This window comes from Petaurus breviceps, unplaced genomic scaffold, assembly GCF_028583685.1.
Source record: "Petaurus breviceps papuanus isolate PSGF00001 unplaced genomic scaffold, PetGlider_PUasm1.0 126, whole genome shotgun sequence".
In the NCBI taxonomy this organism is placed as follows: Eukaryota; Metazoa; Chordata; class Mammalia; order Diprotodontia; family Petauridae; genus Petaurus; species Petaurus breviceps.
In genome coordinates this window covers 16,738,993-16,764,535 of record NW_027185655.1, presented here as the reverse complement: position 1 = coordinate 16,764,535, position 25,543 = coordinate 16,738,993, and the positions used below count along the sequence as shown (strand labels likewise).

Here is a 25,543-nt window from a genome sequence, read left to right as displayed (position 1 = left end):
CCCTGAACTAGCTAAACGATGTATGTTTGATTGATTAAAGTAAGCTTGTTAACCCACTTTGAGTTGCTTTCCTTTAGCAAAGCAGATCCAAGAACCTGTGTTGGCAGCCACCCTGGGGATGCTGGGGTGCTTGCCGCTACAGTGCCTTAGAAACATATTTTAGAACTTTTATCAGAGAAACTTGAAAGGGAGTAAGGTGTAAAAAGAGCTAGGTTATAAAGGACTTTGAGCACTGGAGGATTATGTATTTGATCCTGGAAGTAATAGGGAGCCATGGGAGTTTATTGAGGAGAGAAATAACATGAAACCAGCACTTTGGAGGCCAAGTGGAGAATAGATAGGAGTGTGGAAATATTTAAGCGAAGCAGACTTAGCAGCAGCCTATTGCAGTATTACAAGCATGAGGAAGTGAGGGTCTGTATCAGAATGGCAGCAATATCAGACAAGAAGAGAAGGAGGTATATTCAGATGTTGCAATGGTGAAACCAACAGGTCTTAGCAAAAGATTGTATATGGTAGGGGGTGGTTAAGAGTTAAGAAAGGAGGATACACCTAGGTTGCCAGTCTTGGAGACTGGGAGAGTGCTGTTGCCCTCGACAGTCATCAGGACACATCATATGAAATGGAAGTTATGAGGGAAAAGAGATTTTGGGTAAATACTATTGAGTTCAGTTTGGGATGTAATGAATTTAAGATGTGCACTGTACTGTAAGATGTCTGAAGAACAGTTGGAGATGTAAAATTAGAGGTCAGCAGAGAAGTTAGAGCAGGATAACAAAAGAGCCTAGATATCATATTTCAACATATTCTTAAAGAAAACTGCCCTGATATCTTAGAAGCAGAGGGTAAAATGGAAATTGAAAGAATCCATTACTTCCTAAAAGATCTCAAAATGAAAACTCCAGGAAGAACATAGCCAAACTCCAGAATTCCTAGGTCAAAGAAAAATTACTTCAAGTCACCAGAAAGAAACAATGCAAATATTGTGGAGCCACAGTCAGGATCACACAGGATTTAGCAGCTTCATGTTAAAGGAGCAGAGCATTTGTAAGATGATATTCCAGAAGGCAAAGGAGCTAGGATTACAAACGAGAATCACCTACCCAACAAAATTGAGTATATTCTTTCATGAGAAAAAAAATTAATGAAATAGAGGATTTTCAAGCATTCCTGATGAAAAGATCAGAGCTAAATAGAAAACTTAACTTTCAGACACAAGACTTCAGAGAAGCATAATAAGGTAAACATGAAAGAAAAATCATAAGCTACTTGATATGGTTCAACTGTTGGCATTCCTGTATGGGAAGATGATACATGTAACTCCTAAGAACTATGTCATTATTAGAGCAGTTATAAGGAGTTTACATAGAAAGAGAACATGGGTGTGAGTCAGTTATGTTGGAATGATCTCAGAAAAAGGAGGGGGGGTGAGAAGGAGGGAGAGGTAGAATGGGGAAATTTTTCTCACATGAAAAGGGCATAAAAGTTTTTACAGTAGAGGAGAAAATGGGGGAGGGGAGTTCGCCAGCAATACGTGAACATCACCCTCATCAGAATTTGATTCAAAGAGAGGAACACATACACACACATACAAATTCATATATACATATATATTCACTCAGTTGTATATAGAAATCTAATTTATTATTAATGATTTTAGAAAATCTTCCATGAAGTTGTTTATAGTTTGCTATTCTTTTGTGAACTGGTTGTTCATATACTTTTAGTAGGTTTCCATTGGGGAATGATTCCTGCTCTTAATAATATGTGTTAATTCCCTATTTTGTCTTGGGCATCAAACAAACCTTTTTTTAGATAAATTTGGTGTAAATATCCCCCCCCCAATCAACCATTTTCCTTTTTACCTTAGTTCTATTGATTTTGTTCATGGATATTTGATCTTCTTTATCATTTTTTCAAAATAAATTAGACAGTGAAATGTGGCAAAACAAAAGAAGCAGACATATTGTATCCGTGCAAAGATGGACAGTGAAAGCAGAATAATTAAATGATAGAGGACCCAAACACAAAGCTTTTATAAAGTTAAAAAAAAAAAAAAGGATTGCTGATAGATTTTTATTCTCTAAAATTTTCCAGGGTGACGTTTACATTGTTTCATTTATTGAGGATTCCTTTTCCCATAAAAACTAATTAATCCTATCAAGGTAGTTATTTCTCTCCTCCTTTTCCTACAAAAGGCCTGATAAAAGCCAGTAAAGCAGGATGATAAAGTAGAGCACAGGACTAGTAGTCAGTAAACCTGGGGTTTGATCTAAATTCTGGCACCAAATATGCTCTCTGACTTTGAGCAAATGTAGGGCCAATGCAATATTCACAGTGCTGACAGTGACTGTAAATATGCCAGCATAGTTCTCAATAACAAAATAAGTCTCTCAAATTCCATAATTCTATTAATAAATGAAAAGTATTTAGTAAATAGGTATGTGTGCAAAGTGCTGAGCTAAGCATTTGGAATAAAAATCAAAAAGCAGAACAATCCTTATTCACAGTCACATTTTTTTTAAGAGGGGCAGTTGGGGTTAAGTGACTTGCCCAAGGTCACACGGCTTGTGTGTGTGTGTGTGTGTGTGTGTGTGTGTGTAAATGTCTGAAGCCAGCTTTGAGCTCAGGTCCTCCTGACATCAGGGCTGGTGCACTATTCACTGCCCCACCTAGCTGCCCCACATAGTCACATTCTAATGGGAGAAGTACAAATAAAAACCCAGAGACTTTAGTGCTTAGTGGCAAAGCATATGGAAATTGGATCTTCTTTAATGTTTCAATGTTGGAATTAATTGATTTATTAATAAGATCATATTTATTTCTAACATTGAAGCATTTGAATAAAAAAAGCTAATATTTGAAGCGCAGCTGACATCTTCAAGGGTGAAACTATACCTGAAGCTCTTAGACATCCATGACCATCTGTGGAAGCTGTTTGATAGCTGAGGTAGCAGACTCCTTCTCAGATTCTCCTTGATGATGGCTTCAAGGACAGTCAGTAGGGCGGGTGATCTGGGAGGCACTGCTATTCCCTAGACCCTGGGGCTGTTTCTACCAGGATGTGAGGGGAGGAGGTGGTGGTTTGACCTGCTTGGCATCTGTTTTCTCTTGTCTTTCTCTTGGAATGCTTTGCTGCTTGAATTAGTCTGACTTGAATGACCTAATTCTGTCATCATGGATATCAAAGAAATATATTATCCTTTCCTCAAAAAATAAATAAATAAATAACCTACAGGCACATAAAGCACTGGCTACAAATGTTTTATTGTTGCTGCTGCTGCTATTAAAATAAAAGACAGAACTTACTTTTCCATCAAGGGGGGAAATAAGTCTTCTCCAAGCATCATATTTTCCCTCATGGCCCAACTTCTTATACAATAGAAGCTTAATAAATAATTTCTTTTTTTTTTGTGCTACTTGATATGACACATTAGTTGCAGTACTTTCATTTTAAAATATTGTATTGACTTTTCTCTTTGAGGTAGTCTGATACAGAGGATAGAGTTCTTAACTTATAGCAAAGACCCAGAGTGAAATTCAACCTCCAACACTCACTAACTCTTTAATCATGGATAAATCATTTAACCTCTCTGAGGTTGTTTCCTAAGTTTTCTCATTCATAAAATAGAGATAGTAATATCTATAGTACCTATCTAAGAGGAGGATTATGAGGTTCAAATAAGATCATAGTTTTATACAGTGTAGAGCTCTGAGTCTTCCAGAAGATGTCAGTGTAGATTTATGGAATAGTGAAATCCAGCCTTTCTTTCCACTGGTATTTTAGACAAATTATATCTTTTGGCTAATTTCTCTGTTCAGCTTTACTCGGCATACACCAAGTTCCCCTCCAATTCTAAACTTCTGTTATTCTATAATATGTTTTCATTCCATTTTGTGACCATGATTTCAGCACTATAGGAAAAAAAAAATACCTTCGATACTCAGGCATTGCATAACTAAGGGATTCATTAATTTCATTTTAGAACCAATATTAAACTGCTATTCATTGATTATTAATTAAAGTCTCTTATACCACATCTAAAAGAATCATGAAATTTGTTGAGTATAGTCCATAGAAGACCTGCCTCCACAAAGCTTTACAACCTTACCATGCAACTGAAACTGCTCTCTCCAAGGTTCAATAATTTTTTTTATTTCTAAATCCTTCTAAGGCCTTTTCTCACATCTTATCCTTTCTGACCTAGCTTCATGTTTTGATTATGTTGATCTCACCTCCATCCAGGATATTCTTTCCTCCTTGACTTCTGTTCTTCCCTCTTATTTTTTTTCTCATCTAACTGCAGTCTCCTTTCTTGGAACATTAGTCTTTCTTGTCCACTAAGGCAATGGTATCCCCCAAGGCTCTCTTTTGAGTTATCCTTTGGGCTATGTTCTCTATTTACAGTCTCTCTTGGTGCAGTTTTAAGCTTTAATAACTCCAAAACCTTTTGGATATGATAGATAGATAGATAGATAGATAGATAGATAGATAGATAGATAGATAGATAGATAGATAGATAGATAAAGATATACACACACATATATACATATGTGTGTATAAAACCTGTCTCAATGAATAATAGTAGGTCTTGCAACCCCTTTCTTATCCTGTTCACATCTTCTCTGTGGCTTTTTACATATTTTATCACTTTACACACACTATTTCTTTACTTCTATCCTGGAAATGTCAATAATGGAATGTCTATGGAGCAGTTTTATTGGATTAAAATTCCCAAGATGATTTAATTGACATAAGGAGATCTCCAGAGAGGAGATCCCTTTACCAATTTAGGTCACCAATTGTTCTACAAAGTATTGTTAGAAATTTGTCTGGGATCACTGAAAGGTTAAATGACTCATTCAGATGTAACACATCTGGTATGTGTTAGAGTTCAGACTTGAACATCCTAATTTCAAGTCAGCACTATCTACCATACCAGATTGCCTCTCTGTAGAACTCCACACTTCAAATAATAAGTTTTATTGTATCAAAATGATATAGTCTTCCCATAGTCACCTTTTTGGTTGAATATAAAGCCACCCTTGTAAGCGTGTTGCCCTTTATGGTATTTATTTTTTAAAATAATGACAATTATGATATTTGTTCTAAGGTGTGGTCCTGAGCCACATTGTAATCTCTTGACCAAAGGTGTGGTCTCATCCTTAACATGACATTTTACTTGATAAATAAACCCAAAAGAGATGTAAAGTTGATTGGTAGTAAGAGGGTGGTGGTAATATATTTTTTTGTTGATGGCTAATACAGTCGTAAAGATTATTGACAGTACATCATTTATGATGTCAGGTGCTTAGCACATAAGTTTCAGCTACATAACAAACTTTCAAATAACCTTAGTTCATTTAATTTCACTGTACTTCCTTTTAATTATTTATAAAAATAAAGTTTTATTCAAACATGCGCTCATAGGTTTAGCTCTAGAAGGAAGTTATCTCAAAAGTTATCTAGTAGAACCCCTCATTATACAGTTGCATGTCCATAGTTACACAACTAGGGACAGAGGTAGATTTTGAACTCGGGTTCTCTAACTCAAAAGCCACTGTCTACTTTATCACTGGTGTGCTTACTTCAGAAAGTTGATCTGAAGATTAATTATTTGTAATGTACAGAATCCAGGAATAGAAGGTGTTTTTTTTCCAAATATATAAATAGTATTGCTATTAGTATAGCACAGCCATAAGGAAAAGAAAAGTAAAAATTGAAACCATGTTGAGATGCAGTTGCCTTTTTACCTACATATGGAACTACCACAAACCCTTTATGGGCAGTTAATAGATATTTTAATGTTCTTAGAGAAAAACAGGCACAGAAGGGAACCTAATCATAATTGTACATTCCGCAGGGAATACAGTTCTCATTTTAAAAGTTTTAATAGTATTTAGTTTAATGGAGTTTTAAGTTAGTTTTTGGAGAGAGATCTTCTCAAATATTTACCCATTAATATGTTATAGTGGACCATTATAGGAAATTTCTTCTCTATCCTTGCTTCATTTTTATTCATTCATATGTTGTGATTTTGTAGGGCAGCATTATGGCATGATAGAAAGGACATTTATTTTTGAATCAGAAGCACTAGACTTAACTGCTGGATTAATTGTCTATGTAAGTATTGGCAAATTGCTTCATTTTGTGGGTATTCACTTCCTAATGTGTAGAATGAAGGGGTTAGATTATTAATATCCTTTTTAGTTCAAAATTTTGTAAACCTAAATATTTTCTTTAGCTAACTGTTTATGTATTCACTCTTCCCAATTAGGTTAAAAACTCTTAAATTTTCAAGGTTTCAATCTCCTGAACTCTTCACAGGATTTTGCATTTTTCAATCCAGATCTCACTTAGAGGACCTAGCTATGTTTCTATTATGTTTGAATGATTACAAAAGAAAAGTGGAACAATGGGAAAGAGAAATACACTGGGAAAGAGAGAGGAAAAAATGGGCATAATTATCTCATAGAAATGTGCTATTCAATGAGGAATTTGTACAATAAATGGGGCTAATGGATGAAAGAGGGTAGCACTTAAGCCTCACTCTCATCTGAACTGGTTAAAGGAAGGCAGAATACACAAACAAGTTCAGAAATACCTCTTACCCAACAGGGGAAAAGGAGGGAGAGCAGGGAGGAAAGAAGAGAACAAAAGAGAAGGTATGTTAAGGGAGGTGGTAGTCAGGCGCAAAAGTCTATTTGAAAGGACAAAGTAAAAAAGAGAAAGAAAAATATAAGTGACGAAGATGGAGCAATCATAAATGGATGTGAATGGGATGAACTCACTCATAAAAGAGAAGACAGAATGGATTAGAAACCAGAATCCAACAATATGTTATTTATAAGAAACACACTTGAAACAAAAAGATATATGCAAAGTTAAAACAAGAAGATACAGCAGAATCTATTAGACTTTAACTGAAGTACAAAAAAGGCAGGGATAGAAATCATAACCTAAGACAAAGCAAAATGCACAAATAGACCCAATTGAGATTAAACAAAGAAACTGTTTTACTAAAAATGATGATACAAGAAATTAATAGCAACAGTAAACATATATGCACCACATGACATAGCATCTAAATTCTTATTAATTAAATTTTTGCTACCACTAAAAGAGCTACTATAAATATTTTTGTACATGTAAGTCATTTTCCTTTTTTGGGGGGTAAAAGTCTAATAATAATATTACTGGGTATGTACATACAAAGGTATGTACAGTTTAGTAGATTTTTAGGCATAGTTCCAAATTGCTTTTCAGAATGGTTGGATTAGTTTAAAACTTCCCCTATTCATACATTTGACAGTTAATTTCTTCCATTCTTCTCTAATTTGCTTTTTCACCCTTTATATCTAAATCATGTATTTGTTTTAGGTGGTATCTGCACTTCAACATGGGAATAGAGTCTATACAAATATTACAAGTCTCCAGAAATAAGACTGATTTAAGTCAAACTGGGAGATCTAATCAGGTTAAGAAAGACTTTTGTATAACCTTGGGCAAGTTACTTAACCTCCAATTGCCCTCCAAAAAGGCAAAAATAAAAAGAAGAGAAAGACTTTTGTAGCAAAGCTAAGGAGGAATCCTCAAAACTAACAGCAACCATATGATTCTCCGTTCCACTTGATTGATCAAAAATTATCGAAAAATCAATAATTCAGTGTTTTAAGTATTTAAATTTAATATCTTAACTTCTTTACCATCATCTCCCCTGATCCTGCTTGAATACTAATAAACTGTTGTCTAAAATGCCTTTCTTTACTCGTGGCTCTCTATAGGTGAGGACAGGAAGGAAACAATGAAGTTAAAACAACAGTACAAACAAAAAGAGGATGGAAAGTGGATTTAAAGTGTAATTTAAAGTGTGAAGGGCAGAGTGATACCTTCTGGTTGGGGAATGGGAACATTTTTGCAGATTTCAAGATAAAGATAAAGAGAAGACACCCTGGTGATACAAGATTGTTTTATTTATAGTCAACACATACAAAGACCTGCTGCCAAACAATTTCCAAATACCTTTTTTTCCTGCAAATTGTGAAACAAAGGGAAGGACCCAAATAGTCTTTTTAGGTAGAGTCTTCAGTAAAGTAGTGACAGCCAAGTCACTGCAGAATTAATTATATAAAGTAAAATCCAGTTATGAGGAAAATACTAAAAGGGTGCAAAAAGAAATATTTTCATTCATACAGTGGTTTAAGAAATCTGTCCCAGAGTATCTCAGTAAAACACTGAATTTAAAATCCTTGGTCCATGAACACAACAGCTTCCTAAGAGAGATGCATTCTTCCCAAATGCTCTGATAAAGGACAGCAAGAGCACTGAATAAAATTAGGGATGGGTGAATTAGACTCCACTTACCAAGCTATCTTACCTTTTTGAGTAAGTCAAACCTATTTTAATTGTGCCAGGCTCTTCCTTGTTCTGTAGCAGGGAATTTAAGGTCCAAAACAAGTATGAAACAGATTCTCCTCCCAATATTTCCTTTAAGCACACTCATTGTGAGCAGGAAGACATCTGCCCTTATTCTTTTAACCTGTGATCTGAGTGTCTGCCTTATCATCAATGCCAACAATAAAAGTTTTGGCTGAGATATAGCCCTTAACTTTGATCTCCATTTCTTGACTTTCAAGGTGGCCATATGCAGCTTCTCTAAGAAATCTGGCATGCCACCAGAGATCATACAACTGACAAAGTTATAAGGAAACACAGTTTGAGGATTATCACTATGTCAACAAATAGTTGAAAGTCATTCTCATCAAATAATTTGTGGGAACTGATAAACATCTGGGATTCATATGATCAGACACAAACAAATTCAGGAGATTCTGATGTGCTGAGATATTCTACTTCATATGACACCAATACCATCACATTGTTTTTATGATCTACACTATACCACCAGAAGTACACATAATTCTCTTAGTACATTGGATGAGGAAAATGAAGTGAAGAATGTCAGAGCCACTTACATCCCTCTTGTTCACTTCCAATTTTGTTGCTAAAGCATTCAACCTCTTCCTAAACTCTGAATCCAGCTGGACATTGGAGAACTGTCTGCTATTTGTCACAGTTGTATGCAGTACAAAAATTGTGTATTGATACAGATGAGTACCACTGAGGAGATGCCTCCAAAGTTTGCAGTGTTTCTTATTTATAACCATTTCCAGTGACTAGTCTTTGGTGACTGTATCACGTCCTTTGGTTTAGAGTTTCAGTTTAGGGGATGGCACTCTATTTCACTACTTTGGCACATACTAGACATTTCCTCCATCCTTTTCATCTCATCAATAGATCTCTTTAACTCTTCTTCTGTGATGCTTTCCTCTTCTCACACAAAGATTTCAGTTAGAGTGACCAGAGGTTTGAAGATATTCTCATGGTGGCTATGAAACTTGTGCCAAAGTTTACTGAAAAGGTTCCAGCGTGTCCTTTCCAAGTAGATATTGCTGTAGAGGTGGCTGATTAGTTGGGCATGGCAGACTCTCAACCTGGTAACATCTATCCTGGTTAGCTAAAAGCAAAAGCAGGCTCTTATTTTGCCTAGAGTCTCTTTCATTCTTCTGGAACCAACTCAGAAACTGCTGTATCCTGTCCTTTAGGGAGATCATCTAATTCCCCAAGTCCAAACTCCCATCTTCAAGGTTGGCAAACTGTGTAGAGTTCATACATGCTCAGCTATTCCTTCTCCTTTCTTGCTCCCCATTACTCAATTAGTGGCCAAGTTTTATCAATTTAACAAGCATGTCCTAAGTGCTACTGTGTTCCAGACACTATAGTATGTTGACAATACAAAGACAAAAATGAAAATAGTTCCTGCCCTGAAGGAACATACACTCTATTAGAAGGAAAAAATGTACATGGCCAAGTAAAAACAAAATATATTCAAAGAAAGTTTAGGATAGTTGGATTGGAGAGAAGAATCACTAACTTCTGAGAGAATAAGGAAAGACCTATATAGAAGATAGCATTTGTGCTGAAACATAATTAGATATAGAAATAAGTTATAAAGGTCTTGCTCCATTGCTTGGTTTCATTTCTACAGGCATAAATATCAGTAGCATCTCAAACCAGGAAGATTAGGTCACAGTAGACAAATAATGCACTAGCTACTGAAAAGGCTTAATAAATACTTTTTTCATTCATATATTTCATTTCCTTTTATGTATCATCTTAACAGTATTTTATGTTTTTATCTCTGAATTTGGAAATGTCTTTTTTGTTTTAAATTTATAGGTTTTATAGATTTTGTTGCTGCTGCTGCACATTCATGTCATTTGTCTTTGCTTTTTCTCTCTTTGATATAAGTGTTCAGAGATACAAATTTTTCCATACAAACTGTTTTGACTATACTTCATAATATTTGTGTCTTGTTTTATTTGTTGTGATGTTTACCCATGTAAGTTCTGTAAACATAATTTTGTTTGCTGTAATATTTATTGTTTCTGTGGTTTGGTCTTTTTTTTCCTTCATATTTTAGGTATACATTATTTGGTCTCCATTTGGATCTGAATCATTTCTTCAAATTTCCCTCATTGTTTATAATTTTAACTGTGTTGTGGTACTTAGACCGATTAATCATCAGCTATATATAAAGCACCAACTATTTCCCAGGTATTGGGCTAGGCAATTGGGATACAAGTACAAAGAATGAAATAATGCATACTCATAAGGAATTTGTCTTCTAGTGGAAAAGACAAGTACATATGGAAGTATATATAACATAATTATAAAATAAGCAAATACTAATATATAAGAAGTCATTAAATACAAACTAGTTTGGAAGGAAAGACACTACCGGTTGATGAGAGCAAGAAAGGTTTCATGTATGGGGCAGCCAGGTAGCACAGTGAGTAAGAGCACTGGCTCCAGTGTTGAGAAGACCTGGAGATCGAATCCCAGACTCAGACACTTAGCACCCACCCAGAAACACCTGGCCGTGTAACCTTGAGCAAGTTACTTAACCCCAATTGCTTAGGGGCGGCCAGGTGGCTCAGCGAGTAAGAGCACCGGCTCCAGAGTCGGGATGACCTGGATCAAATCCGGGCCCAGATACTCAGCACCACACCCAGAAATAACTGGCCGTGTAACCTTGAGCAAGTTACTTAACCCCGATTGCTTTAAAAAAAAAAAAAGGTTTTATGTAGAAGGTGATACCTGAACTGCCCCTTAAAAGGAAGAGAGTTGGACTCTTTGAAGTGGAATTAGAGTATATTTGAGTCACAGGGGGTGGCCAGTACAAAGGTATGGAAACAGGAAATGGAGTATTCTTTGTGAGAAGTAAAGAGAGGGGTGATGGGGCGGCCAGGTAGCACAGCAAGTAAGAGCACTGGCCCCAGAGTTGGGATGACCTGGGGATCGAATCCGGCTCAGACACTTAGCACCCACCCAGAAACACCTGGCCATGTAACCTTGAGCAAGTTACTTAACCCCAATTGCTTAGGGGTGGCCAGGTGGCTCAGCGAGTAAGAGCACCGGCTCCAGTGTCAGGATGACCTGGGGATCAAATCTGGGCTCAGATACTTAGCACCCACCCAGAAACACCTGGCTGTATAACCTTGAGCAAGTTACTTAACCCCTATTGCTTTAAAAAAAAAAAAAGAGGGGTGATTTGGCTGGATCAAGACTGCATGAAAGGAAGTAATACCTGATGAAGCTAGAAAGAATTTGAGGCCAGATTATATAGCACTTAAAAGTAAATCAATTAATATTTTATCCAAGAGGTAGTAGGAAGCCACTACAGTTGGTTGAGTAGAGGAGTCAAATCTTCGCTTAATAAAAAATCATGTTGGTCATAACATATACAATGAATTGGAGTGGTGAGAGATGAGTAAAAGAGACCATTTAGGATGCTGTTACAATAATGCAGAGAAGAGATGATGAGAGTTTGAATTTAAGGTGGTAGCTGAATAAGTGAAGAGAAGAGGTCTGCCAGGAAAGTAGAAAGCAAGGATTGGCAAATGATTGGCTATGTGGGGTGAGGGAGATTGAACAGTTAAGGCTGATCCTTATATTATGAACCAAAACACTGGTGGGATAGTGGTGTCTTCACCAGAAGTAGAGAAGTTTGGAACTTAGTAGGATGTGGAGGGAAATATGGAGTTTAGTTTTTAGCATCTTTATTTTAATATGTCTTCAAAACATCCAGTTTGAAATGTCACATAGGCAATTAATCTGAAGCTAAGGTTAGAACATGAATCCACATTTCAGCAAGACAGTCCTTTCTCTTGTCATGATTGAAATTAAGATAAAGCAGGGCACAAAACTTTGAGCATGTTCAATTTATTGGTAAGGCTAGCAGTTAGAAATAAAGGGGGTCTTTAGCTCCTCAGCAAGCCAAAAGATCATTAATGAGGGTTGACAGATTATTTTTATGGACAAAAGGAGTGTCCAGAACCTAGAAGGCATCATCAGAGATGTGGGGGACAATATGACTGGCCAGAAATTTGGAATGCAGGGTTAACAACAACCCCTCCTTCTATCTTGTGGTATCCACTTGCATGGCTATTTAGTGCCACAATGATAACACATGAGGCTTTCTTGAAGAACAGCCAGTGTTGCAGAGGTAACAGACCAGACTACCTGGCATCCACCTGCATCCTTCAAGGATAACAAATTTCCTTGAGACTAAGAAGAGAACAGTGATTAGCAGGAAAACTGAACTTCTAAACTTAACTCAGAGACAATGAATGATTTACAGGAAAGCTGAACTTCCAAACTTAACTTAGAGACCAATGAAATATGACTTAGGTAGTTATACAAAATATCAGTAGTGATACAAAATGAAATTAATTACAGAATACAATCAATTTGATTTTCTCAAATTTCACTCCCTAATTGATCCCCAATGGGCAGTTAGGTGGCACAGTGGATAGAGTGCTGGACCTGGAGTCAAAAAAAACTTGAGTTCAAATCTAGCCTCAGATACTAGTTGTGTGACCCTGGGCAAGCTATTTAATCCTGTGTACCTCAGTTGCCTCATCTGTAAAATAAGTTTTAGAAGGAAATGGTAAATCACTCCAGTATTTTGCCAAGAAAACCTCAAATGGGGCCACGAAGAGTTAAACATAATTGAAAAGACTGAACAACAATTGATTTCCTATCTGAGAGTCATCTGCAAAGAGTTGATAAATTAAAATTATGGCACCTAATAAGGAGAGACAAAGACAGAGAAAGAAACAGAAGCAGAGACAGGGTGATAGTGATAGAGAATAGATGAAAAGAAGAGGACCCAGGACAGAACGTTAGGGAATACCCACTGTTGGGAGAGATGAAGAATGAGCAAAAGAGACTGAGGAGGGAGCAGACAGGTAAGAAGTGAAGGAGGAGAATGCCATGAAAACCCAGAGAAGAGAAGATCTCAAAGAAGACACCTTAGAGATATCTAGGCGTAGAGAGTAATCAACAATGCTCATTATAGAGAAAACCTGATCATCCTTCAAGATCCTACCAGCTTTGGTACTCCATCTCACTATCACCCTCTGTCCTCTGATTGGAAGATGGAGCCATGAATTCCACTTACTAACTGTGTAATGGAGCAAATCACTTAACCTCTGTTTTCCTCACTTTCCTCAAGAGTAAAATGGAGATAATAACAATATTATATATATATATATATATATAAATAAATATATATATATCTCACAGGGTTGTTGTGAGGATCAAATGAAATATTTGTAAAAAGTACTTATCACCATGTTTGGCACCTACTATGTGCTATGTCAATACTTGTTCCCTTCCCCTTTATCTAATCCCTTTTTTCTTCATTTTATCTAGTTATCTAACTCTTTCCATATTTTTTCTCTTAATTAGTAAAGTCAAATACTCCTTCCTCTTATCTCTCTCAAATTCTTTTTTTTTTAATTTTCGGCACCTCTTTCTAACAAGGGGTTCCTTCCCTCACTTTTTTCATCAATTCTCTTTGCTGTCTGTTGATTTTCAACATTTATTCTTTGATGCATGACCGTTATGATTATTTATTCCCTCTTCAGTCTCTGTGCTCTTCATGAAATTAAAGTATCTGAAACAGAGTTGTCAAACATGACTTGAACTCTGGAGAGTGACCTCAATGAGGTTAAAATATAATTGGGACATATTTAACAAAGTAAATAAAAGTACAACACAGATAACACTACATTTTAAAATTAAGTCAATATGCAGCCCACAGAGATCCTTAAGTATGCGTTAGCAGTCATCATTTCTATTTCATTTTGACACCATTGATCTAACATAGCTATTCTGAGTTTTCTCTTCTCTACAAGTTCAATATTACTCCTTTGAAGATCTTTTCCCTTCCCCTTGAGTTCTGTTGTGGCTCACATATAGAAGGCTCAATTCCTATAGGAGATAGAAAGAAAATAAGTGTTGCCCAACAGTGGAAATTTCCATGTTTCCCTGATCATGTAGCAGTACATTTCTACACACACTCCTTCTTTTCTCCATAAGCATTTTCTTTCACATTTGCCAGGAAATCTCTGGGCGCGTGTCCTCCACTCTTCTTGGTGTTACTGCCCATAAGAGTTCTGATTCTGCTTTTTCTAAGGTAAACAGATATCCATGAAGTCACCACACTCCTTTAGAAATAGTGTGAACAGCAAATCCCTATAGATTATGCCTTTTTAGGTCCCCACTTCCATTTCTTACCTCACGAGAGGGCTCTTATGTGGGAACCCTTTCCACCATATCAAGATTGCCCCCTTTCAATTCCTCCTGTTGAAAGAAAAATTCTTCATTTGGACGCTTCTCACTGATTAATAACACAAAACTCAGGACAAAAAAATTAAAAGGAGTTTATTATAAGTGCTTCAAGGTAGCAATATGTTGATGAGCTGATCACAGAAGATCAATGAGGGCATCAAGGTGGGGTCACCTTTTATAGGTAACTTTAACACAAGTCACAGACATACATCTCAGCAAAAGAGGCTGGGCCCTTGCATCTCAGTTCCTTCTCAAGGTAGCAAGAACGTGGCAATTTGCAGGTAGCATTACAAAGGTCACAAGTTTGTTGACTAGATTAGACTTGATTGCAAAACCTACACCAACTCAACAATGTTCCCTGTTACTGCAACCACTCCAGAAAAACACGTATCCAGTTCTGACTTCAATAAACTAGCCTTCATTCGCTAGTGTCATTTCACTCAGAGCTGATATTTGGATGCAATATCTCCTGAGATCTCTCACAATAAGAGTTATTCATCTTTCAACTCTACTAGATTTCTTGACATCCATAAATGTGCTCTCATCTCATGTACCAACGATGAGCACAATCATCTTTGTGAACATTTTTGTACACGTTTTTGTGTTTAGATCACAGGGTGGGACCCCCAACTTCTGTAGTAAGAAGACCAGGGTTAAGTGAAGCAACAGTTTTTAGTGAACCTTTCCTCACGCCAGAAGATAAGCAGTGTGGTCCTTAAGAAGGCTGCTCAGACACCCGGGGGGCTGCTGCTTCAGTCCAGTGATAAGACAGTCCTATGGCCTGGACCACTTGTGTGCAGGATTGTGACTACAACTCCCAGTGCATCCACACCTGCTGCTTAGTTTTTCACCCATTACCACAGGGTGTCAAGCTAGGTAAAATAGTAATGTGGTGAAGTAGTAACATAATAAAATAGAAAAATAGTTGAATAGTAAAATAATATGATAAAACTGTAAAATTATCAAGTAGTAAAATAATGAAATAGTAAAATACTAAAATGATATGGATTATGCCTTTTGACTTGCACATAAATTAGATTTAAGTGAAATAGAGCTGTGAATAGTTATCAGCCTCACTCTTCCAGAGTCATCAGAGTCCAGTAGCAAGACAAAAGTCAAAACAAGTGTCGATGGTTCAGGATGTATCTTTGGTGTCTGATCAAACTCTAAGCATTCCACAGTGCCCGCTTTTGCTACTTTCATTACCCATTTAAAGAAAATGTTCACATCCACCTCTTCCAGCAGTTAAATCTTTACATGCGTGGGGTAGACACCCCACCACAGTCACCAATGGGTTTGATGCCTGTTGTTCACCCTCAACCTGGTTTAGCCCATTTGCCAAGATGGTTTAATAGGGTGTAGCCATTGCACATGCTACAGTTTCTTGGAGCCACAGGTGAGAGCTGAGTATCAGGTGAACACCAAAGGTGAATGAACAACTCTGAAAAGAGATCACTAGCCCTCACATGAGAGATACTAGTCCTTCCTTGAACACCCTACAAGTAATTAGTAACAAAGGGAAGACTTATACCCAAGCTCTGAGTCTACTGGACCATGCTGCCCAACATCACACATCATTCTCTGAGTAATTTTAAGAATTCTGATCCCAGAATATGATTGCAGAATTTAGAAAAACCTAGTGCTAATGGGTAAATGTTATTAGCTGTCGAACGTGCTAAATGCTATCCTAGAATATGCAGTACTGACGTAGTACTGCTCCTCACAACAGCTCTGTGACATAGGCACTATTAGCCCCATTTGACAGATGGAGAAACTGAGACTTAAAGAGGTGAAGTGACTTGCCCAGGGTCACATATCTGATAAATATCTAAGATGGGATTCAAACTTGTGTTTTCATCCTGACTTCAGGGTTAGAAGTCATTTTATTTCCTCTATAATATCTGGATACCTCATAAAACTTGCAAAGCTAATGCTATTTGTTCTCTTTGCACAGAAGATAAAGATCTAAATTGTGGAGTTAAAATGGCTATGCTTATCAAAAAAAATCCACACTAAATTGTTGGCAGTTTAGCCATGTAGGTAGTGAGGGCTTTTAATTTCTTGATGATAGTCCTGGAAGTGTCATTTATAATGGATTGAAGTTATTTGATTTGTTAAGGGTTGTTTTTGTTTTGTTTTGTTTACTTTGGGCATTTATTTATAGCTTTTCTTTTTGGTTTATGTTATTTTTCAGTGGAATCTGCCCAAGGAGTATATTCTAAACCATCCCCCCACCCACCCCATCTTCCCCTCCACTGAACTCACTTTTCCTCCAACTCCTGCCCACCCTGCTCTGCTACAGTTTATTTTTGATGATAGCATCACCCTTATTCTAGTCTTCCTATCCTTATCCTTATCCAAAACCTTTGACTCTTCAGTCTTCACCTTATACATTCAAAAAGTTGTTAAGTCCTACCAGTTCTAACTCTGAAATATCTCTTTTATCTATTTCCTCCTTTGTACTCCTACTTACACAATCCTAGCTTAGGCCCTCATCTCTTCTAGCCTGACTATTTTTAGTTATCATTGTCTCAGCATCTTCAGCACCTGACCCGAAGTTTTGCATATAATTAGTAGTTAAAGTTCCAGGATTTGAGCCAGTCTTTCTGTCTCCAGTCTTTCCTCTTCCAATCCATCCTCCACACTGCTACTGACTGTACCAACTACAGTACTCTAGGCTGATTACTTCTTTACTCTTAAAATTTTAGTCATTCCTCATGGTCTAGCAAATTAAGAATAAACTCTTTGTCCTGGCATTCACATCCTGTCCTTCCACATTCTGTCTCCAAATACTCATTCCAGACATCTTTATTATTACTCCTCTTAACATAGCACATGTTCCAAACAATCATTCAGTTCAACAAATGTTCACTCACCCTCTCCCATTCTACTTCCCATTGCTCAGTTCCTCAGATTCTTTTTTTAAGCACATTTATTTTAGGGGGGTGGTAGTTGGGGTTAAGTGATTTGGCCAGGGTCACACCGCTAACAAGTGACTGAGGCTGGGTTTGAACTCAGGTGCTCCTGACTGATGCTTTATGCATTGTGCCACCTTGCCACCCCTGGGTTAGATTCTGATCCCTCCATCCCCAACTCTGCCTGAGTTAACCCAGAGTCCTACTTCACTCTCATCCTCTGACCCATTAATCCTTTCCCCAGCTACCCCCTTTCTAAAAGTCATTGGTGAAACCTGCCATTGTTACCCAAACTCTTCTTGGCCTTATAATTTGTCCTGGCTTCTTTGCCCTCCAGACCTTAACTCCAGCATAGTAGTGTTACTTTGATCCTCGAGAACAAAGGACATCAACCAACTGTGTTCAAGCCATCATGCTCCTTTCTGTCCTCTTCCTTTGGCCAGTCTTCTATCTCTATACCCATGTTCAAAATATCCTTTGCTTTCTAAAATGCCCCCTCCCTCAATTTCACCTCTATTCTAATAGTTGAATTTCTCCTTCCTTTTAAGTAACAGCTCAGGTTCCACCTTCTCCATGAAGCACCATCTTCCCCTAAGTTCAAACTGATCTCCTTCTCAAATATTTAGTACTTTGCTTGAACCACTCCTTTGCACTTCATATTTTTACCCTTATCATACTTATTTGTGTATATGTCTTTTCCCCCTAATAGTATATAGCAAACTCTGCGGTAGCTGGATCTGTAGCTCATGCATTCACATATCTCCCATTTTACTCATAAACACACCACATTGATCATATTAGTTGCTTTAGAAAAATGATGACTCAAAATTTTAAGTCTAAGTGTGCATTCCCCAACCATCCTGACTTTTGTCTTGCCACTAGACATTGATGGGTCTGGAAGAAAAAGAGAGATCGACAGCTTCGCACAACTTTGCCTCACTTAAATGCAATTCATGTGCAAGTCAAGACACCAATCTTCCACTACTTAATGATTTAACTATTTTATTATTTTACTATTCATCTGGAAGATGGCCATCTTTCTGAGAGCCAGTGGGGTTTCAGAAAGAATCAAGAAATGATCAACATGATGTTTGCTACCTCTCGACCTCAGGAGAAATGCCAGGAGCACAGAATGTACAGAGGTCTAGACACAATGTTCATCAGCCCGACCAAGGTCTTTTATACTTTCAGTTATGAAAGCATTGAAGGTCATGATGAAATTTGGTTATCTAGAGAAGTCCATTGGTATTGTACATAAATTTCATGATAGCACGCTCCCATAGATTCTGGATGAACAATGATGCTCTCACACTTTGCCAGTCACCAGTTGAGTAATGCTGGGCTGTGTGCCTGCTCCCATGCTTTTTAGAATGATATTTTCTTCAAATATGTCAGACATCTTCAATGAGGATGAAAACAGCATCGAGGTTAGTTCTCACACTGATGGTAAACTATTTAACTTGAAAAATCTATACATCAGATAAAGCAGAGAGTTGGTGAACAGCTTTGTTCACAGATGAGTGAGTACTTAGTACAGCCTCTGAAGTTGAGATGAAACAGTTATGGATTGATTCTCTGCTGCCTGTGCTAATTTTGTTCTGACAATCAACACCAAGAAAATAGAAGTTCTTGACCAGCCAACACCACACCATCCATACATGGAAATATTGGTGTAGCAGCAAGCACCCCAAGCATCCTCAGGGTGTCTGCCACCACAGGTTCTTAGATCTGCTTTGTTAAAGGAAAGCAACTCAAAATGGGTTAACAAGTTTACTTTAATCAGTCAAACATATGTACCTAGTTCAGGGGAGAAAGGTCAGTGCCCCGAACTTCAAAGTATACAGACAGAATTATCAAGACAGAAACAGATCAAGTAGACAGATTTCCAAACTGTCCAACCATTATATCCATACCAAACAACATCTGGGTTTCAAAGCCGGGGGGCTCTGGACAACGGCTTTCCAGAGTTTCATCTGATCAAATCACAGAACATTTCTCAAAGTGAGCCCCAAAACAAAGCTACACATCAGGGCTTATATAGCCTTCTCCTGGCTCAGAGAATATAACAACCTTATTGACTCACTGGCCAATCAAGAAGTATCTACTGAAAAACAAGCCTCCCACCCCAGGCTCCAGGTGCACTTTAGCCTAGGGGCAGGGAAGATCTTTAAAATGTACATTCCCATTACAATTGGTCAGTTAAATGAAGGAATTTTGAATGCTGTGCATAAGTTCTCTTACCTTGGCAGTATTCTTTCCAGGGATGTACACATAGATGTTGAGGTTGATGTACACATTGCCAGAATTAGTTCAGCATTTGGGGGGATTCAAAAGAAAGTGTGGGAGAGAATAAGTATTAGGCTGCATACTATACTGAAGGTCTATAGAGCTGTTGTGCTAACTTCACTGTTGTATGCCTGTGAAACCTGGAAAATCTATTAGTACTATGCCAAGAAACTGAACCACTTCTACTTGAATTGTCCTAGGAAGATTCTGACAATTACCTGGCAAGTTAAGTCCTGGACCCTGAGGTCCTCTCTAGAGCTGAACTACCAAGCATTCAAACTCTTCTGCAGAGACTGCAGCTCTGATAGGCTGACTACATAGCCTGAATGCCAAATACATGCTTACCCAAAAGACTATTTTACAGACAACTTGCATAAGGCAAGTCTCACATGGTGGTCAGAAGAAGCAGTACAAAGATACTCTCAAGGGCTCTCTAATGAACCTTAGTATCAATTGTAAGACATAGGAGACACTGACATAGGACCACCCAGCATGGCATGCCCACATCAAAGAAGGCACTGTACTTCATGAGCAAAGCAGAATCACAGTAGTACAAATAAATGAGAGAGTAGGCTGTCTATGGCCATTCATCAGGGAGAGAAATATGTGAGTGTGCTCTGGCTCTTTAAGAAAAATGAAGTTAACTATTTTTAGGACCACCAGCTGTGTTGTACCTGGGCCTCCCAACCTAGTAATTTAAGCCTTAACTACACCTTTATTACAGTGGATATTATGCATACCAAAAAAATAAAAAAAAGAATAGTTCATTTTTAAAGTCTAGTCTTCATTATAACACATAGAATTTCAGAATTTATATTTTAGTCTTTAGTTGAATTTTTTAATTTGTTGGTTTTCTGATTTTTAGTTGAATGTTTAATTCATTGATATTTTTTCACTTTTTTGTTATTTTGGGTATGTTTTCATTTTCTTTTTTTCTTAATAGTATTTTATTTTTTCAAATTACACGTAAAGATACTTTTCAACATTCACTTTTATAAGATTTTGAGCTCCAAATTTTTTCTCCCTCCCTTTTCCCACCCTAAGGTGGCAAGCAATCTGAACTAGGTCACACATGTACAATTATATTAAACATATTTCCACATTAGTCATGTTGTGAAAGAAGAATCAGAACAAAAGAGAAAAACCACAAGAAAGAAAAAAGTGAAAATCTGCATTCAGACTCCATAGTTCTTTCTCTTGATGTGGATAGTATTTTCCATTATGAATCTTTTTGTTGTTCCATTATGGTCTCTTAGGTTGTTCTATTGCTGAGAAGAACTAATCTATCAAAGCTGATCATCATACAATGTTGCTGTTATTATATACAATATTCTCCTAATTCTGCTCACTTCACTCAGCATCAGTTCATATAAGTCTTTCCAGGTTTTTCTGAAATCTAACTGCTCATCACTTCTTATAGCACAATAGTATTCCATTACATTCATATACCACAACTTGTTCAAACATTTCCCAATTGATGGGCATCCCCTCAATTTCCAATTCCAATCCAATTTCTAATATTTTTGTAAATGTGGGTCCTTTTCCTTTTTTAATGATCTCTTTGGGATACAGACCTAGTAGTAGTATTATGGGTATGCACAGTTTTATGGCCCTTTAGCCATAGTTCCAAATTGCTCTTCAGAATGGTTGGATCAGTTCAAAACACTGCCAAAAATGCATTAGGGTTCCAGTTTTCCCACAACTTCTCCAACATTTATCTTTGCCCTTTTCAATCATATTAGTCTATCTTAGAGATGTGAGATTGGTGCCTCAGAGTTTTTAGTTTTTATTTTTCCAATCAATAGTGTTTTCACTTTCTTTCATGAAATTTTCTATATTCTCTGTTTCTTGATCCTTGAATAAGGATTAAGTTATTTAGTCTTCCAATGTATTATTTTTGTTTAATATAATTTTTATTGTATTACATTCAGTAAAGGATGTGATTAACATTTCTGATTTTCTGCATTTGTTTGTGTTTTATGCCCTAACACGTGATAATTTTTGACAGTGCCACACATAGCCCAGAAATCAGTATTCTCCTTTCTGATCCTCTTTGGAAATCACCATAAACCTATCATATCTGGCTATTTTAAAATTTTATTCAGGTTTTAATGTCTTTCTTCCTTCATTTCTAACAGTGGTACATTGAGTTCACCACTATTATACTTTCCTCCAATAATTTACTTGACTCTTCTTTTAAGTATTTAGATGCTATGTCATTTGGTGCATATATACTAAGCATCAATATTAATTTACTTGTAAGGTACCTTTAAACATAATATAGCTTCCTTTTTTATTTCTTTTTATCAAGTTTATTTTTGCTCTTGCCTTACTGGGATCATGATTGCCATCCCTGTTTTTTGAGTTCCACTTAAGCTTAGTGGATTTTATTTCAGGCTCTTATTTTAACACTGAATTTTTTGGGTTTCAAGCATATTACTTGTAAACAACATATTGTAGGATTCTGCTTTCTAAAGGATTTTGCTATTTCCCTCCATGAAAACTGGATATATTCATCCTATTTATATTCTCAGGGCTTACTCTACTTGATCCATCACATCTACTTCCTCTCCACTAACACCATGGATTCTGCCAGTTGGTCCCCTATCTCTCATAGGTGAATTTTTGCTTCATCTTACTGAGACATGTATCTCCATGACACTTCCAGCCATCTCCTTACCACACTTTCTCTGTTAGACCACCATCTCCACTTCCAGAACCATGGATTATATTCCTGTATCCCCAGCCTTGGACATGTGAGTCTTGTCATATCTTTCCAGGACCCAGACTTTCAATTCCACTTCCTTTTCTCCTCTTTACAATGTCCCTCCCTGGTTTTCCTCTCCCACTTTCCAGCATGTCTTTGTATATTGTTTTCACTCATAATAACCTGAAGACAGGGATTATCTTGCTTGTTTTTATTTTTTTGTATCCCTAGTGCTTAGTAAAACACCTGATATGTGGCAATCACTTAACAAATTCTATTATCTATCTATTGATCAATTGATCAGTTGACTTAGTGAATTTCCATCTATCCCTTCTTTTTATACGTTTCCCTCTCTTTACACCCCCTCATCCCATCTACGAAAAGGAAAAAAAAAAATGTTGAGATAGGACTGTTCTCAACACTAGGGAACAATGTTTGATGCAATTTACTTCTGTTCCACTATTCTTGTCTTATACTCATTAGTCCCTGGTCTCACATCCTTTCCATTATTTCTCCCTTCACAATCCTACCTCCAAAAATGCAATTTGTTTTGCTTATGACTAATTTCTCCCTGAATTTGCCTTCCTTCTTAAGCTCCTTTCTCTGTCTCTGACTCACTATTAAGTTTAATGTATTTTTAAACCAGAACTCTTATGTATGATTGAATGAGTGTGTGTATGTATGTTCAGTCTTTTTTTTTTTTTTTGGTTTTTATGAAAGTGATATTTATATGTAAGTCCATTGTAACCTTTCTCTAGTTTATGAAGTCTTCTTCTGATGCACTCAGATTATATGAGATATTACATCACATTTAGCCTCTCCTTTGACACTGCCACCACCCTCTTTTATCATTTTAAGTCAAAAGTTCTTTCTGGTTGGCTTCCTTGCTTCCAGTTTCTCTCCACTACAGTCAGTCCCTCCTCCATTTGGCTATCAAAGAGATCTTCTTAAAGTGCTAGTTTGCCTATGTCACTCTCCTTTTCAATAATCCTCAGTGGCTCCCTATTGCTTCTGGGATAAAATATAAAATCCTATTTAGCTTTTAAAGCACTTCATAATCTGCCCCTACTTTTACAGTCTTCTCACAACTTACTCCCCTCTATGTATGCTACAATGTAGAGACTCTCACCTCCTTACTTATTTTAGTATTAGTATTCAATATGTAACATTTTAGTATATAATATAAGGTGTTGGTCTATACCTTGTTACTGTCAAACCACTTTCCAATTTTCTCAGCAATTTTTGTCACATAGTAAGTTCTTTCTCCAAAAGCTTGGATCTTTGAGTTTATCAAATACTAGATTAGTAGCTCATTTATTTCTGTGTATCGTGTACCTAATGTATTCTACTGATCCACCCCTTAATTTCTTAGCCACTAAAAGACTGTTTTGATGATTCCTACTCTGTAATATAGTTTAAAATGTGGTACTGATTTCAAATTTTTTTTCTTTATTCCCTTGATATTCTTGACTTTCTTTTCTCCAAGATTAATTTTGTCATTTTTTTCTAGCTCTGTAAAATAATTCTTTGAGAATTTGATTGGCATGGCACGTAATAAATAAATTAGTTATGTAGAATTATCATTTTTTTATTATATTGGTTCAGTACATTCACAAGCAATTAATATTTCTCCAAGTGCTTGGATCTGTTTTTATTTGTGTGAAAAGTATTTTGTTATTGTGTTCGTATAATCCCTTCATTTGTCATAACTGATAAACTCAAGTATTTTCTAATGTCTGCAGTTATTTTAGATGAAATTTCTCTTTCTATCTCTTCCTGCTGGATTTTTTTTAGCAATATATAGAAATACTTATGGATTACATAGGTTCATTTAATATTGTACAACTCAGTAAAGTTGTTAATTGTCTCACCTAGTTTTTTAGCTTATGCTGTAGGGTTCTCTAAGTATACCATCATATTATCTGTAAAGAGTGATAGTTTTGTTTTTATTCCTTCTTTTTTATCTTATTGCTAGGACTAGGATTTCTAATACAATATTGAATAATAGTGATGATAATGGACATCCTTACTTTATCCCTGATCTTACTGGAAAGACTTCTAGCTTGTTCTTGGTTTCAGATAGACATTACTTATCATTTTAAGAAAGACTCCACTTATTTCTATGCTTTCTAGTGCTTTTAAAGGAATAGATGCTATATTTTGTCAAAAACCTTTTTCTGCATCTATTGAAATAATCATACGATTTTTTGTTTCATTATTGATATGGTCAATTATGCTTATTGTTTTCCTAATATTGAACTATTCCTGTATTTTTTTTATAAATCCTGTGGCCATAGTGTATGATTTTATATATGATCTTTTCTTTAAATGGTGTTTAAATCAAACTGGATCATTGAAGCATGTTTATCTCCATTGCTTGGATAAATGTCTTAACCTTTTATAATATATAGTCAATCAGTCCAATCCCATGCAATTTATTATGCCCCTACAAAGGGCAGGCACTGCGGTAAGTGGTAGGGGTACAATTAATAAACTGAAAGACAAACCCCACCCTCAGGGAGTTTATAATCTAAAAGGGGAGGTAGCACACAAAAGGAGCCAGGAAAGCAGATGGGGGAGGGGCACAATGGAGTACCCATTTTAGGGACATCTTGTTCTGTGGAGTTGAAACTAGGCATGGCAGCAAGTGCCAAGTGAAGTGCAATTAATCAATTAGTAAACATTTATTAAGCATGTTGCAATATTGTATACTATATTTGAGAATTTTTCTAATCCCAGAAAACTATCCTTTTCAATATATTTGTCAATATATATTTATATGTATATGTACATATGTGTGTGTATTTGTCAATATGTTTATCAGAATTCATCATTCCCTTAAGGAGGCAGGACTTCTAGGCCTCCTAAAAGTAGGAAATCCCTAAAACCCTTTTGGGGGCTGATGTTTTACAATCTGATGAAGACACTCAGATA

General features: G+C 36.6%; 1 protein-coding gene and 1 pseudogene across 7 annotated transcripts in view; one reads left to right on the top strand and one right to left on the bottom strand.

The window, feature by feature from the left end:
• Nucleotides 1–25,543, top strand: part of FAM13A (family with sequence similarity 13 member A) — a 146,712-nt gene that overhangs the window by 10,253 nt on the left and 110,916 nt on the right. For all 7 annotated transcript variants that reach the window (XM_069093906.1, XM_069093924.1, XM_069093915.1 and 4 more), the window contains one exon: nucleotides 6,045–6,124. The gene's annotated coding sequence lies outside the window, so the exon portion shown is untranslated. The remainder of the gene's footprint in view (nucleotides 1–6,044; nucleotides 6,125–25,543) is intronic.
• Nucleotides 7,786–10,768, bottom strand: LOC138165604 (stAR-related lipid transfer protein 7, mitochondrial pseudogene; annotated as a pseudogene).